This window comes from Ceratotherium simum, chromosome 1, assembly GCF_057802395.1.
Source record: "Ceratotherium simum simum isolate JZ-2026a chromosome 1, ASM5780239v1, whole genome shotgun sequence".
NCBI lineage: Eukaryota > Metazoa > Chordata > Mammalia > Perissodactyla > Rhinocerotidae > Ceratotherium > Ceratotherium simum.
Genome location: NC_141900.1, coordinates 94137114 through 94151532, shown reverse-complemented (window position 1 = coordinate 94151532; position 14419 = coordinate 94137114). Strand labels below are relative to the sequence as shown.

At 42.4% G+C, this 14419-nt stretch overlaps 1 protein-coding gene across 5 annotated transcripts in view; it reads left to right on the top strand.

Annotated features, from left to right (window-relative positions):
• Positions 1-14419, top strand: part of KIAA1549 (KIAA1549 ortholog) — a 185965-nt gene that overhangs the window by 73592 nt on the left and 97954 nt on the right. The window lies entirely within an intron of this gene.

The following is a 14419-nucleotide window of genomic DNA, read 5'->3' as shown; positions in this document are numbered from 1 at the left end:
TTGTACTTTTTCTTCTCTCTGCCACATCCATCCCATCAGCTGCTAAGTTTGATCATCTGTTTACCTTTGTGCGGTCTCTTTTACTTGTAACTTCTTTTCCTTTCTGTCTGATCATACGCTCCTTACCCCATCCATCCACTGTACATGAATGTAAGATAGGTCACCATTTTGCACTTCTCTCCACTCTGCAGCATAACTTTGACAAAAAGTCCACTTTGCTGAAAATATCCAATGGCTCCCCATTGTCTACCGACGTTCTCACACTCCTCAGCCAACTTTCCGAGTGTTCTCTCCAACCAAATGGAGCCACTACTGTTTGTCAGGGAAACACATCCCACATTGTCCAGACTTGGAGCTTTTGTCCACGCTGCTGCTTCCAGCCGGAATGGCTCCTCTCTCTCTTTTAAGCCTCCTACTGCTTTGATAGCAAATAAAAGCTTAATTTAGAGCTGCATTAAGGAATTGAGCCTGTAGCAGAAGCTGTTTACTGTTTGTTGGAATTAGACCCACCCTGTGAGGAGGCGATGTCTCCTGGTCACTTGGTTACAGGCTTGTGCATTTGTGTGGAAACTAGTGGCTGTTGGTTCCTGTGTTTGGGAGGGAAAGTGCCTCCTCATGCTTAGTCATGGGAGGTCGTGTGCCCTTCCAGCGCAGAGTGTAATCGGAGACAGCAGATTATCTTGAAGCTGATGGTGTCCTTTTCCCTGTTGTTATGGAACTGTGTTTTGAATTAAATTATTTTAGAAACAGATGGCTGACTGAGAGATTTTTCATCTTTGTTCTTAGTGAATTGAGTATTTAGTTGAGTTTGTTTTGGTTACTTAAAAGTCCTGACAGTCTTGTTTTCCAGGTTGGTAAAAGAGGATTGCATTTTATTTAGGAAAGAATACAACAAAACAAAATGAAACAGAACATCTTCTGACAAATACTCTGTCCCATGCTTTGGATTAAACCAACATTTAGTATCCTTATCTCCTCAAGTGAGAAAATAATACAAAGAAAAAGAGAGTTCCTAAATCCCAACATAAAGCCTATACTGATGTTTTAACTATAGTAGTACGAATTTTTAGAAAGCTTTGTGGTACCATTATTTCAGTATGGTTTGGTTACACTTGTTTTCCGAAGTTGCTCATTAGTTCTCTTCATGTTTCAGGGAAGTCACTAATTGTTATCTGTGTGCTCATCTCTAGAGGAGGAAATGGAAGGTGCGACTAATTATGAGGGATTTTTCCAGGGGAACTGAGCAAGTTTGAGATAGAACAGAACCCAATTCTGTTCTCTGTGGAATGTTCTGGAGCTTTTGGCCCTGTTTTCTCTCTCTCTGCCTGGGATTATATTGTACCAGTGCTGAAGAGCTATGCTTTGTTAGCTTGGACTTTTTCCAGCTAAAACTGAAGCCCCCTACTACTGATGTAGTGGCCATTTGTCATTTTGGGGGACTACCCTTTCCCTTTCTGAGGAATCCTTCATATGTGAGGATCAGAGGGCTGCAGAGTTGATGAGGCAGTATGGCATGTGGCCTAGGCTTCGCCAGTGGGACGCTTCCAGCTGGACTTTGAATTTTGCGGGAGTGCTGCCATGAAGTAGAGGAATGGAGGGTCCACTGACAGCTGTGTCAGTGGCAGCCCCAGCTTGGTGTCATGTGGACACTCCCTGCAGTGACACTCAGTGGGCTTCTCTGCTGCCCAGCCTCACTTGGCTCTTGACTGTGTTCTGGACTGGAGCCACCTTGTCCATTTTTTGGACTCTGGTATTTTTCCAATGAATGCTTCTCCTGCTCATGTAGCCAGAGTTGTTTCCATTGCAAACAACAGAGAACCCTGAGTGAGAAAACCATACAGCGTAAGCATAGGGTCATATTTTAGGCCTGCACATAGAAAGTCAACACTTTAACCCCATTTTTCAGGCAGTAATTTTCAGGAACCCTATATCTTATTAGCAGAAGAGGGAACTGAGATCTAGGTATGTGAAGTGAGTTACTCAAGGTTGGCAGTTAATTAATTTGTGGTCTCCTCTGCTTACAGATGTGCCTTCTCGCTCTGTTCTCACCTGACCTTTGCTCTGTGTGAGTCTGTGGAAAGTGAGAATGAGCTCTGATGTCTTTCCCTCTTCTTAAGAGGATGCCAGTTCTATTGGATTAGGGCCTCACCCGCTTTAAATTCCTCCCTAAAGGCCCCATCTCCAAATACAGTCACATTGGGGTTAGAGCTTCCACATATGAATTGTGGGGGGGGGGACACAGTTTGGTCCATAACAGATGTGCACTATGGCAGTGCAGACATTTTAATGTTGTCTGTGACTTAATAAAACTTAAGAAACAAAAGATGTCAAAGGAAGATTTCTAAAGGAAGTTTTTACCTAGTATTGAGATCTTAAAATATTGGAGATAAGCAGTTACTTTTTTCTGTGCAGAGAGCTCATCAGTGTTCTTTGGGTAAATCCCCATATCCAACTGTAGCCTAAAATGCTGATTTGGGAACAGCACTTTTTCCTCACATGGGACATGGAAACCTACGTAGTAGAGCCTGGCCATCTTATTTCATGTCTGCAGGCAACCCTCTCTCCCAGCTCCTCTATGTCTGTTTCACACGTTCTCCACTCTCCCGGTACACTCTTCCATCCCCATCCCCGACCAGAATTCCCTTAAGTTCTCACCAGCAAATCTGTACAACTTAGCAGCCTCTGCAGTCACTCATCAGTTTCTCTTCCAATTGAGGATCAAAGGCCACTTCCCCTCTGGATTCCATTATCTTATTCCTTCTCAGCCACCTGGGCTCATCACTTGTTCTTTACATCTTCTATTTCATCCTCTCTTCTGGATTGTTTCATCAGCATTGCTCTAGTCCAGCACTTTTCAAAGAAAGGTCCCTGTACTTGCGTTAGAATTACCCATGGTGTTGGTTCAAAACAGATTCCAAAACAACAAGAACAATAGCAAGCAAACCCAAACACACACACGGATTCCTGAGCCCAACGTACTGAATGAGAACCTGAGTTATTTTAGTTTTTATTTTGAAAGAATTTTAGGCGTAGAGCAAAGGTGCAAAATTAATCCACAGAGTTCCCATATACCCTTTATTCAGCTTCCCCTATTAACATCTTATATAATCATAGTAGAGTTATCAAAATCAGGAAATTAATATTGGTACAATACTTTTACCTAGACTACAGACTTTATAGGATTTCACCAGTGTTCGCACTTTCTCTGTTCTGGAATCCAATCCAGAATCCCACGTCGCATTTGGTTGTCACATTTCCTTTGTCTTCTCTAGTCTGTGATAGTTCTTCACTCTTTGTTTGTCTTTTTTTTTCGTGTGTGTGTGAGGAAGATCAGCCCTGAGCTAACATCCCTGCTAATCCTCCTCTTTTTGCTGAAGAAGACCGGCTCTGAGATAACATCTATTGCCAATCCTTTTTTTTTCTCCCCAAAGCCCCAGGAGATAGTTGTATGTCATAGTTGCACATCCTTCTAGTTGCTGTATGTGGGACGCGGCCTCAGCATGGCTGGAGAAGCGGTGTGTCGGTGCGCGCCCAGGATCCCAACCCGGGCCGCTAGTAGCGGAGCACGCGCACTTAACTGCTAAGCCACCAGGCCGGCCCTCTTTCTTTGTCTTTTATGACCTTGAGATCTTTGGGGAGTCAGGCCTTTTATAGAATGTCCCTGGGTTTGTCTGATGTTTTCTCTTGATTAGATTGACATTTTGCGTTTTTAGGAACCTGTGTCTTTAACGAGCTCCTCAGTGATTCTTATCGTCTGAGAACCAACCAACTTTCCCAGGACCCCTCTGGTTGCCATTTATCCCTCCCCTGCCCTGCACGGCTGAAACTCTCAAAAAAGTGGTCCACACGTAATCCCCGTTGCCTTACCTGTCATTCGCTCTTCAACCCATGCAGCCTGGCTTCTGCCACCACAAGGCCAGAGAATCCTGCTGTCACCTCCAGGAGGGGCTCAGCCTTCATTTTCTTGATCTCTCGGGGCCATTACACAGAGGTGACGCCTTCCCGACTCCTCAACACCTGTTCTGTTTTAAATCTTTTTTTTAAATTTTATTTATTTATTTTTTCCCCCAAAGCCCCAGTAGATAGTTGTATGTCATAGATGCACATCCTTCTAGTTGCTGTACGTGGGACGTGGCCTCAGCATGGCCGGAGAAGTGGTGCATCGGTGCGGGCCCAGGATCTGAACCCAGGCCGCCAGCAGCGGAGCGCACGCACTTAACCGCTAAGCCACGGGACCGGCCCAATACCTGTTCTGTTTTCTTGTCATCTCACGTTCCTGGTTTTCCCCTGCCTCTTGGACTTTTCCTTCTTACTTTTGCAGGTTTATCTCCAGGCTCATGTATCTGCTTGCAAACTTGATATCTCCACGTGGATTTCTCTCAAATAAATCTCAGGGCCGGCCCCGTGGCTTGGTGGTTGGGTGAGCGCGCTCCACTGCTGGCGACCCGGGTTCGGATCCCGGGCGTGCACCGACGCGCTGCTTCTCCGGCCATGCTGAGGCCGCGTCCCACATACAGCAACTAGAAGGATGTGCAGCTATGACACACAACTATCTACTGGGGCTTTGGGGGGAAAAATAAATAAATAAAATCTTTAAAATAAATCTCAGCCTAGTGCTTCTCAAACTTGAATGGGCCCATGAATCACCTGGCGACCTTGTTAAAAGCAGTTTCTGACTCAGTAGGGTTTCGATAGGCTTAAGATGCTGCACTTCTAAAACACTCCCAGGTGATGCTGATGGTCCATGGGCCACACTAAGTAGCGAAGTTCTAAAAAGATCACTCTAATCTAAGCCACCGTCACCTCAAGCTTCAACTACTGTGACCACATAACTGACCTCTCCACATCTCGTCTTGCTCCCTGTTCACCTGTTCTTCACACTGCACCAGGAGGGAGTTGTAAAACCATTATATTGGGGGCCGGCCCTGTGGCATAGCAATTAAGTTCATGTGCTCTGCTTCGGTGGCCCGGGGTTTGCAGTTCAAATCCTGGGCGCAGACCTATGCACTGCTCATGAAGCCATGCTGAGACGGCGTTCCACATAGAGCAACTAGAAGGATGTACAACTATGACATATGACTATCTACTGGGGCTCTGGGGATAAAAAAGGAAAAAAAAAGGGAGGAAGATTGGCAACAGATGTTAGCTCAGGGCCAATGTTCCTCAAAAAAAAAAAAAAAGATCCTGATCCTGTCATTCTCATGCTTTTAAATGCCTTTGATGGCTTCCCATTGCATTTGTGATATTGTTCATTATCCTCAGCGTGTGGCTTCCAAGGCTTGCATGTTCTGATCCCCTACCTCCCTCTATCCCCATATTCGAGCTCTTTATCTTTCCTTCCCTTCCTTCCCAGCATACTGGTCGTATTCTCTGTGTTCTCCAGTGGGCTGCATTCCCAGTATTGCCCTCACCCCACTGGAGCCTCGCACAGATCCCACATCCTCTGCCCAGACAGCACTGTGCAGTGAGCTGGCCTGCAAACTCCTGTTTTCCATCCAAGACGAGATAAGGAACTTAAGCCAGAGCATGCATCGACCCCTCACGGAGTGTGCTTCCTGGTTCAGCCGACATATTTTTGTAGTACCGCCTACTCTGAAGGAGCAGTGCATTGAGTTACGTGTGGCTCAAGCACCTTGTCTCATTGCAGATCGGTAATGAAGAGTGCCACCACACTTTGAGTGACGTTGGTCTAGGATGCTCTTGTCCATGTCCACACCTAGTGCACGTATGTGCACGCACATGTGTGCATTCATACACACACGCACACACATACACATGCGTGCATGTGCATACCTTATACTCCAGGCACATTCGGCTTTAAATGAGAAAGGCAAAACCTTAAAAGTTTTAGAGGACAATATAGAAGAATGTTATCTTAAGACACACACTCATGAATATCAGTAACAGAAAAGAGTGATAAATTTGACCATATTAAAATTGAGAACTTCGGTTCGTCAAAAGACCGCAGAAAGAGGTTCAAACAACAAGCCATAAACTGAGAGGACTGACATAAGATTAGTATCCAAAATATATCAAGAATGCCTTTGAATCAGAAAAGACAAGACAGACAACCCAGTAGCAGAATGGGCAGTAGAATTAAAAAGACACTTCTAGTGTCTTTTTAGTTGAAAAGACACTTCTAGTGCTGGCAACATGAGTGGCCAGCAGACGGGAAAAGGTGCCGAGTCTGTTATAAGCAGGGAAATGGAAATTAAAATCATAAGGTTTCATAGCAACCTGATTAGTAAAGATGTGAAAGTTTGGGAGTATTAAGTATTGGTGAAGATTTGCAGCAATCAAGGGTGGGAGTATGACTTGGTTTAACTGCTTTGAAAGATTATTTGGTATTATTTAGTAAAGTTGCAGATGAACATATCATCTGACCTGGCAATTCCGTTCTCATGTGTGCATGCGTACATACGTACATGCATACACACGTTAATACACACTTAGCCACACCCATCCATCCACACGTGCACACATTTATACACACACATGCACACATATATTAACACACACCTACACATACAATTTGCACATGCATACACATATACACATAATACACACATACACACACCCGTGTACATACATAATACTTTATATATATGTATATATACCAGGAGATGGGTAAGAAAGTTCATATCAGAAAGGTTTGTAGGGGCCGGCTCGGTGGCGCAGTGGTTAAGTGCTGCGTGCTCTGCTTCCGTGGCCTGAGGGTTCACAGGTTTGGATCCTGGGCGCACACCAACGCACCACTTGTCAAGCCATGCTGTGGCAGCGTCCGATATAAAATAGAGGAAGATGGGCACAGATGTTAGCCCAGGGCCGGTCTTCCTTGGCAAAAAGAGGAGGAATGGCATGGATGTTAGCTCAGGGCTGATCTTGCTCACACACACAAAAAAGAAATGTTTGTAATAACAAAAATTGACAACAGTCCAACTGTCCATCAACAGTAGATAGATAAATTTTGGTGTATTCATATTCAGTGGATATGAATGAATATATTCAATGGAGTTTCTGTTGAAGTGAAAATGAGTGAATTATAGCTACAAGCAAAAAAACACTCATGGATGAATCTAAAAATATGGAGTGGAAAAAATAAGTTGCAGTAGCATATATGCAGTATAATTCCATTTTGGTAAAGTTTGAAAACATACAAAGCTGAAGAATATACTCTTTAGGGATACATACATATGGCAAGACTATAAAGAAAAGCAAGAATCTGAGAAATGTGTAATTCAAAACAGTAGTTCCATTGGTGGGAAGAGAAGGGGTAAACAGGGGATGCCAGAAGTAAATATTCTTTTAAACTGGATATTGGGAACTCAGGTGTTCTTTATATTATTAGCTTTACCTGATAAACATAGTTTTATAAATAGTATTTCTTTTTTTTTTTTTTCTTTTTGAGGAAGATTAGCCCTGAGGTAACATCTGTTGCCAATCCTCCTCTTTTTTGCTGAGGAAGATTGGCCCTGGGCTAACATCCATGCCTATCTTCCTCTGCTTTTTTATATGGGACACCACCACAGCATGGCTTGATAAGCGGTGCATAGGTCCGCACCCGGGAGCTGAACCTGTGAACCCCAGACCACCAGAGCAGAGCGCACGAACTTAACTGCTATGCCGCCAGGCTGGCCCCTTAAAAAGTATTTCTTATCCACGTGGTATTTGGTAATAAAATCATTACCGGTTGGAGGAGAGAGTAACCTGGTAGAAGATGTTAGTATCCAGTTGGGGTTGGAGAAAGAAAGGGAAGAAAGACACTGTTGTCTAAACCAGGGAGAAAAATGAAAGGTGAGGAAAGGGGGAAGGATGGTTTTAATAATGGCACTAAAATCCTCCATTTAATAATGGCACTAGACATCTGAGAACTAGAAGAAGAATGAAAATTGCTAAAGATTTGCCAAATTGGGTAGTTGTTTAATTATCTACTTTTGTTTTTAAACTCGTAGAAATTCTAGGGGGCTCTTGTTTTGCAGTAAACTCAGTATCCACAGAGAGCTGAGATGAATCATCATGCTTTGAAAACTCCACAATTTAGCGAATAAGCAAAAATCATGGTTCTGTATGGATTAAAGCTCTTCAGAGATTTTTGATGCTGCCGTCCCCTGGGTTTCCCAGGCCAGCCCTCAGAGGATGTTTTGTTTTCCCAGCACCCATGCTTGCAGCTGTGAGCTGTCCCCAGGTGGACGGTGGGGCCTCGGCTCGAAAAGCGTGCCTTTGTGTGGGTTTCATTAACAGAATTTAGCATGTGCTTCAGCTCTATTATAATATAACAAAACTTAACACGTTTTTCAACGTAATTTCTTCACAAGCAATTTTAATTAAATGGACTGATTTGGCTACATGTGGTGTGGCATGAAGGGCCTTCAACCACTGAGAACTCACAAACCGACGTTTCTAGGCTGGCTCTGCCCCTGGTGCTGTTTTGAGCGAGTCAGCTTTTGAGCCTCATTTGCCATATGAGGGGATTGGCAGCGGTCTTAAAGGATCCATTCAGGTTGAAAAGTCTATGATTCCATGATTAATTACTATATGTAGGGTAGATTTCCAGATAGAAAAATATGACTTGTAAGAAAAAAGATAAACACCAAATTATCTTGCATGTGTGAGTAAGACCAACAAGTTCCTAGAGACAGTCAGGCATCTCCCTCATGAACTTTTACAAATTTTTAAAAAGCTTTATAATGTTTTTTTTAAATACTATTTTTTAAAGAGCAGCTTTGTGTTCACAGCAAAATTGAGGGGAAGGTACAGAGATTTCCCACATACCCTCTCCCCCACGTATGCGTAGCCTCCTCTGTTATCAACATCCCCCATCAGGGTGCCATTTGTTACAATGGACAAACCTACATTGACACAACATTGTCACCCAAAGTCCATAGTTTACCGTAGGATTCACTCTTGATGTTGTATGTTCCATGGGTTGGCCTTGTGAATTTTTAATCACTGTGAATCAGCATGGCAGGAGGGCAGTGCCTGCTTTGTTACACACAGCGTGGCAAGAACCTAGCTCAGGACGAGGTACAAGGTAGGCACCCGGTAAGTATGTGTTGTGCCCTCGGCATGGGAGAAAGTGCCTCGACACTTGCTACTCAGAGTGTGGTTGCAGACCTGGCCCCACCTGGGAGTGACACGGAAGCTCAGTGCTCACCCCAGCCTTGCTGGACAGTGCCTGCATTTTCAACGTAATTTCATTCCTGTGCATTCGTGTGCACGCGGAAGTCTGAGGAGCACTGTATCACCCCAACCCCGTTCCTTTCCCTCTGTCGTCATAGAGAGAACCTGTCACTTTTGTGAACTAACGCTTTAGAGCTTGAAAATTGATCTCTAGGGCTTGAAATTAGAGTCCCCACAGCCTTTTCTGCTGAGAGGGAGACTCACCTGGGTTTTCTAACCTCTTCCTGAATTAACTCCAGAAGTAATTCCCCGTGGCATTTCAGCTGCTGTCTCTTCAGACCTGGTTTCTCTCTCCCAGGGCTTGGCCCAGGTTGGGGCGGGGGCGGAGGAGGGAGAGGACACTTCCCAGCTTGGCACACCTCACATTTCTTTCTTTCTTTCTTTCTTTTTTTGGTGAGGAAGATTAGCCCTGATGCCAGTCAGGGGCCAATTAGCCCGATGCCAATCCTCCTCTTTTTGCTGAGGAAGATTGGCCCTGGGCTAACATCCGTGCCCATCTTCCTCTACTTTATATGGGAGGCTGCCACAGCATGGCTTGATGAGCGGTGCGTAGGTATAGGCCGGGGATCCCATCCTGGGACGGCGAAGTGGAGCGAGCGCACTTAACTGCTGCGCCACCGGGTTGGCCCCTCACATTTCTTTCTTTTTTTTTTTTTTAAAGATTTTATTTATTTATTTTTTTCCCCTTAAAGCCCCAGTAGATAGTTGCATGTCACAGCTGCACATCCTTCTAGTTGCTGTATGTGGGACTTGGCCTCAGCATGGCCAGAGAAGCGGTGCGTCAGTGCGCACCCGGGATCCAAACCTGGGCCGCCAGCAGCGGAGCGCGCGCACTTAACCGCCAAGCCACGGGGCCTCACATTTCTTAATAGAAGTTTCTGTTCCTTTGTTTGACTAGTCAGGAGAATTTTTCGTCCTTTTGACCACTTTGGCCTTCCCTGCTCCCTGCCCCTCATAGGCAGATTTGATGGAATTCTAATTTGCTTCAGATACTTGGGCTCATAAATTAGCCACTAAATGTTACTTTTCTTTGCTGTTGTATCTCTTGCAGTCTTCCGGTGCATTTACAGATATGTTTCTGATTCATTTTAAAAGGGATCTTTTCCCCAGAGTTGTATTTATTTCAAAATAAATTGTATCATAGCAGAGTTTTAAAACACACATAAAATGATGTATCCTTAGGAAAACTTTCAAATCTATATGCTACATAGTTACCCAGAATGTTGATTTTATTACTTCTTAAGTTTATAACTCTAACCTTTGCTGTTCTAGAAAAGAATAGCTGCTACTTTGCTGCAGTTGTAATACAAATCAAGTTTACTTTTATTCACACTTGGCATGGTATAGGTTATTAGTAAAAGTGTATAGACAAGAAATCCTGCAGCCAGGTTGTATGGAAGGCAACAAATGACTAATAAAAATAACAATCTCTAAGAAACGGTTTCCTTCTTTTATTGTTTATTCATTTTTAAAAGTCATATTGCACAGAAAGGATTGTGACCCTTTAAAGTAAGTAGCTTGTTATCTGGTGTAAGTTTGTGACTTTCAGATATTAATGAACCAGCTAGCACATATTTTATTCATATAAATATGTGACTAAATATCATTTACAAATTTTAGTATATACATACAAAATCTATTCACGGAATTTTGTCTTAACTCTTGATTTCTGTCTTTGCTAGTGAGTCACAAATACCTCTGGGTGCCCCTCTTGCAGCTTCTGTGTGATTGTCATAAGCTATTTTAATTCTGTGTTATGTCTTTTGTAACCTCACAAATTATGTAGTATTATTATTGTTCATTTATACCATAAGTATTTGTTTAGATTTAACCATATCTTTATTATTTATTCTCTATTCTTTCTTCTCAGATTTTCTTTCTGAGATAATTACCTTTCCTCTTGAAGTAATCTTTGTTTAGAGAGGCTCCTCTACTGAAGGTCTTCTGTCAGTATAACTGCTTTTTGTTTATCTGAAAATGTCCTTATTTTAACAAATAGAGAGTATTGTTGGTTATTCAAATCTAAGATGTCAGATATTTTCTCTCAGCACTTTGAAACTTTTGTTTCATTGTCACTTTGCTCCTAGTTCTGTGATGTAGTTATTTGATAGTGTAATTGTCATTCCTTTTCTCCGACTGCATTTACAATTTCTCTTTGTCTTTGGTGTTCTGTGATTTCATCATGTATAGGTATGGGTTTTCAAAAAATTCACCCTGCTTGGGATTTCTTGGTCTTCCTGAATTTCATGTCTCTTATTAATTTTGGACAATTCTTAGCACCATGTCTTTGAGTATTGTCTCTATCCAATTCCCTCTATTACTGCTTTTAAAAACTTTTATCACGTGTACATTGGACTATCTCATTCTGTCTTCCATGTCTCCACTTCTCTTTTTCATATTTCTCATCCTTTTGTTTCTCTGTGCTCCCTTCTGAGTAATTTTCATATCTATCCTCCAGTTCACTAAATCTCTCTTCAACTATGTCTAAATTGCTATTTATTATATATTGAGTTTTAAAATTTTAATTATTGTATTTTTTCATTTCTAAATGTTCTTTTGGTTCTTTTTCAAATCTTTCTGGCCTTTTTTTTATGCTTGAGGAAGATTGTCCCTGAGCTAACATCTGTGCCATTCTTCCTCTATTTTGTGTGTGGGACATCACCACAGCATGGCTTGATGAGCAGTGTGTAAGTCCGAACCCATGAACTCTGGGCTGCCAAAGCGGAGCACACAAACTTAACCACTACATCACCATCTGGCCATTTTTTATAGCCTCTTGTTCCTTGATCGTGTTTTGAGTCCCCTCTTTATTATTTTTAAATGAATTAAACATACTTTAAAAACTATATCCCATAATATCTGAAATCTTTACAGATCTGATGCTGTTTGTGTGGATTTCTTTTGACTTTTTGGGGGGGTTCTCTTGACTTTTTTTAATAGTACCTATTTCCTTACATGTTTTGTAATTTTTAATTTTGCGCTCATATTTGTTTGACCTCTAGCTGCAGGATGCTTTGATGCCTGGTTTGAGAGATGGTTTATGTTTGAGATGCCTGGTTCTGGAGATGGTTTATGTTAGCATCTGATAGCCACTGGAGACCTGGTCCACTTTAAAGTACAATTTTCAGCATATAGTTTTTAGGACCATACAAGTAGTATAGCTTCCAAACTTGGGGGGACTTTTTGTAAAATATCTGCACTAAGTCAAAGTTGAGACAGACACTTTTCTTGCTATCCTCTGAGGGGTAGATATTTTTTTTTCCTAATTTACTTTTTCTCTGAGAGTATGGCATTTCCCGGGTCTCCACTTTCTGGAGATGGTCTTCAGTTGGGTTCTTTACCTGTTCAAACCCAACACTTGTCCCTCATTCCCCTGTGGCGTAAGCATTAAGCTATATGGTACAGGGTCCCTCTGGCAGCTCTGTGACTTCAGTGTTTGATGACCTCCCTGGTCCAGCTCCTCTTTGCTCCTGCACTCAGCATGCATCCCCTATTGTCTTGCAAGCTCGTTCAGTTATGTAAAAGGACTTTTTTTTTAATTGCTGGTTTTTTTTTTTTTTTTTTATATGAGTCCCCCCAGTTGGCGTTCTTTTTTTTTTTTTTTTAAAGATTTTATTTATTTATTTTTTCCCCCCAAAGCCCCAGTAGACAGTTGTATGTCATAGGTTCACATCCTTCTAGTTGCTGCATGTGGGACTCGGCCTCACGTTGGACGGAGAAGTGGTGCCTCGGGGCGCGCCCGGGATCCGAACCCGGGCCGCCAGCATCAGAGCGCGCGCACTTAACCGCTAAGCCACGGAGCCGGCCCCTTAATTGCTGTTTTAATAGTTTATAACATTGTGAAATTTAGGGTTGTACATTTTGGTTTGTCCATCACCTTATATATGTCTCCCTTCACCGCTTGTGCCCACCCCCCACCCCTGTTGCCCCTAGTAACCACAATACAGTTTTCTCTGTCCATGTGTTGGTTTATATTCCACATATGAGTGAGATCATACAGTGTTTGTCTTTGTCTTTCTGGCTTACTTCACTTAACATAATACCCTCCAGGCCCATCCATGTTGTTGCAAATGGGACGATTTTGTCTTTTTTTATGGCTGAGTAGTATTCCATTGTATATATATACCACATCTTCTTGATTCAATCATCAATCGAGGGACACTTAGGTTGCTTCCACTTCTTGGCTGTAGTGAATAATGCTGCAGTGAACACAGGGGTGCATAAGCCTCTTTGGATTGTTGATTTCAGGTTCGTTGGATAGATTCCCAGTAGTGGGATAGCTGGATGATAGGGCATCTCTATTTTTAATTCTTTGAGGAATCTCCATACCATTTTCCATAGAGGCTGCCCCAGTTTGTATTCCCACCAGCTGTGTATGAGGATTCCTGTTTCTCCACATCCTCTCCAACATTTGTTGTTTTTTGTCTTGATGATTATAGCCATTCTAACAGGTGTGAGGTGATATCTTAGTGTTGTTTTGCTTTGCATTTCCCTGATGATTAGTGATGTTGAACATCTTTTCATGTGCCTATTGGCCATCTGTATATCTTCTTTGGAGAAGTGTCTGTTCATTTCCTCTGCCCATTTTTTGATTGGGTTGTTTGTTTTTTTGTTGTTCAGTTGTGTGAGTTCTTTATATATTATGGAGATCAACCCCTTCTGAGATATATGTTTTGCAAATATTCTCTCCCAGCTGGTGGGTTGTCTGTTCATCTTGATTCTGGTTTCGTTTGTCTTGTAGAAGCTCTTTAATCTGATAAAGTCCCACTAGCTTATTTTTTCTTTAGTTTCCCTAGTCTGGATATGCATGTCATCCGAAAAGATTCCTTTATGACCAATGTCAAATAGTGTGTTGCCTATATTTTCTTCTATGAGTTTTATAGTTTCAGGTCTCACCTTCAGGTCTTTGATCCATTTTAAGTTAATTTTTGTGAATGGCGATAGCAGATGGTCCACTTTCATTCTTTTGCATGTGGCTGTCCAGTTTTCCCAACACCATTTATTGAAGAGACTTTCCTTTGTATGTTCTTATTAGCTCCTTTGTCGAAAATTAGCTGTCCGTATATGTGTGGTTTTATTTCTGGGCTTTCAATTCTGTTCCGTTGATCTGTGTGTCTGTTTTTGTACCAGTACCATGCGGTTTTGATTACTATTGCTTTGTATTATGTTTTGAAGTCAGGGATTGTGATGCCTCCAGCTTTGTTCTTTTTTCTCAGGATTGCTTTAGCTATTCAGGATC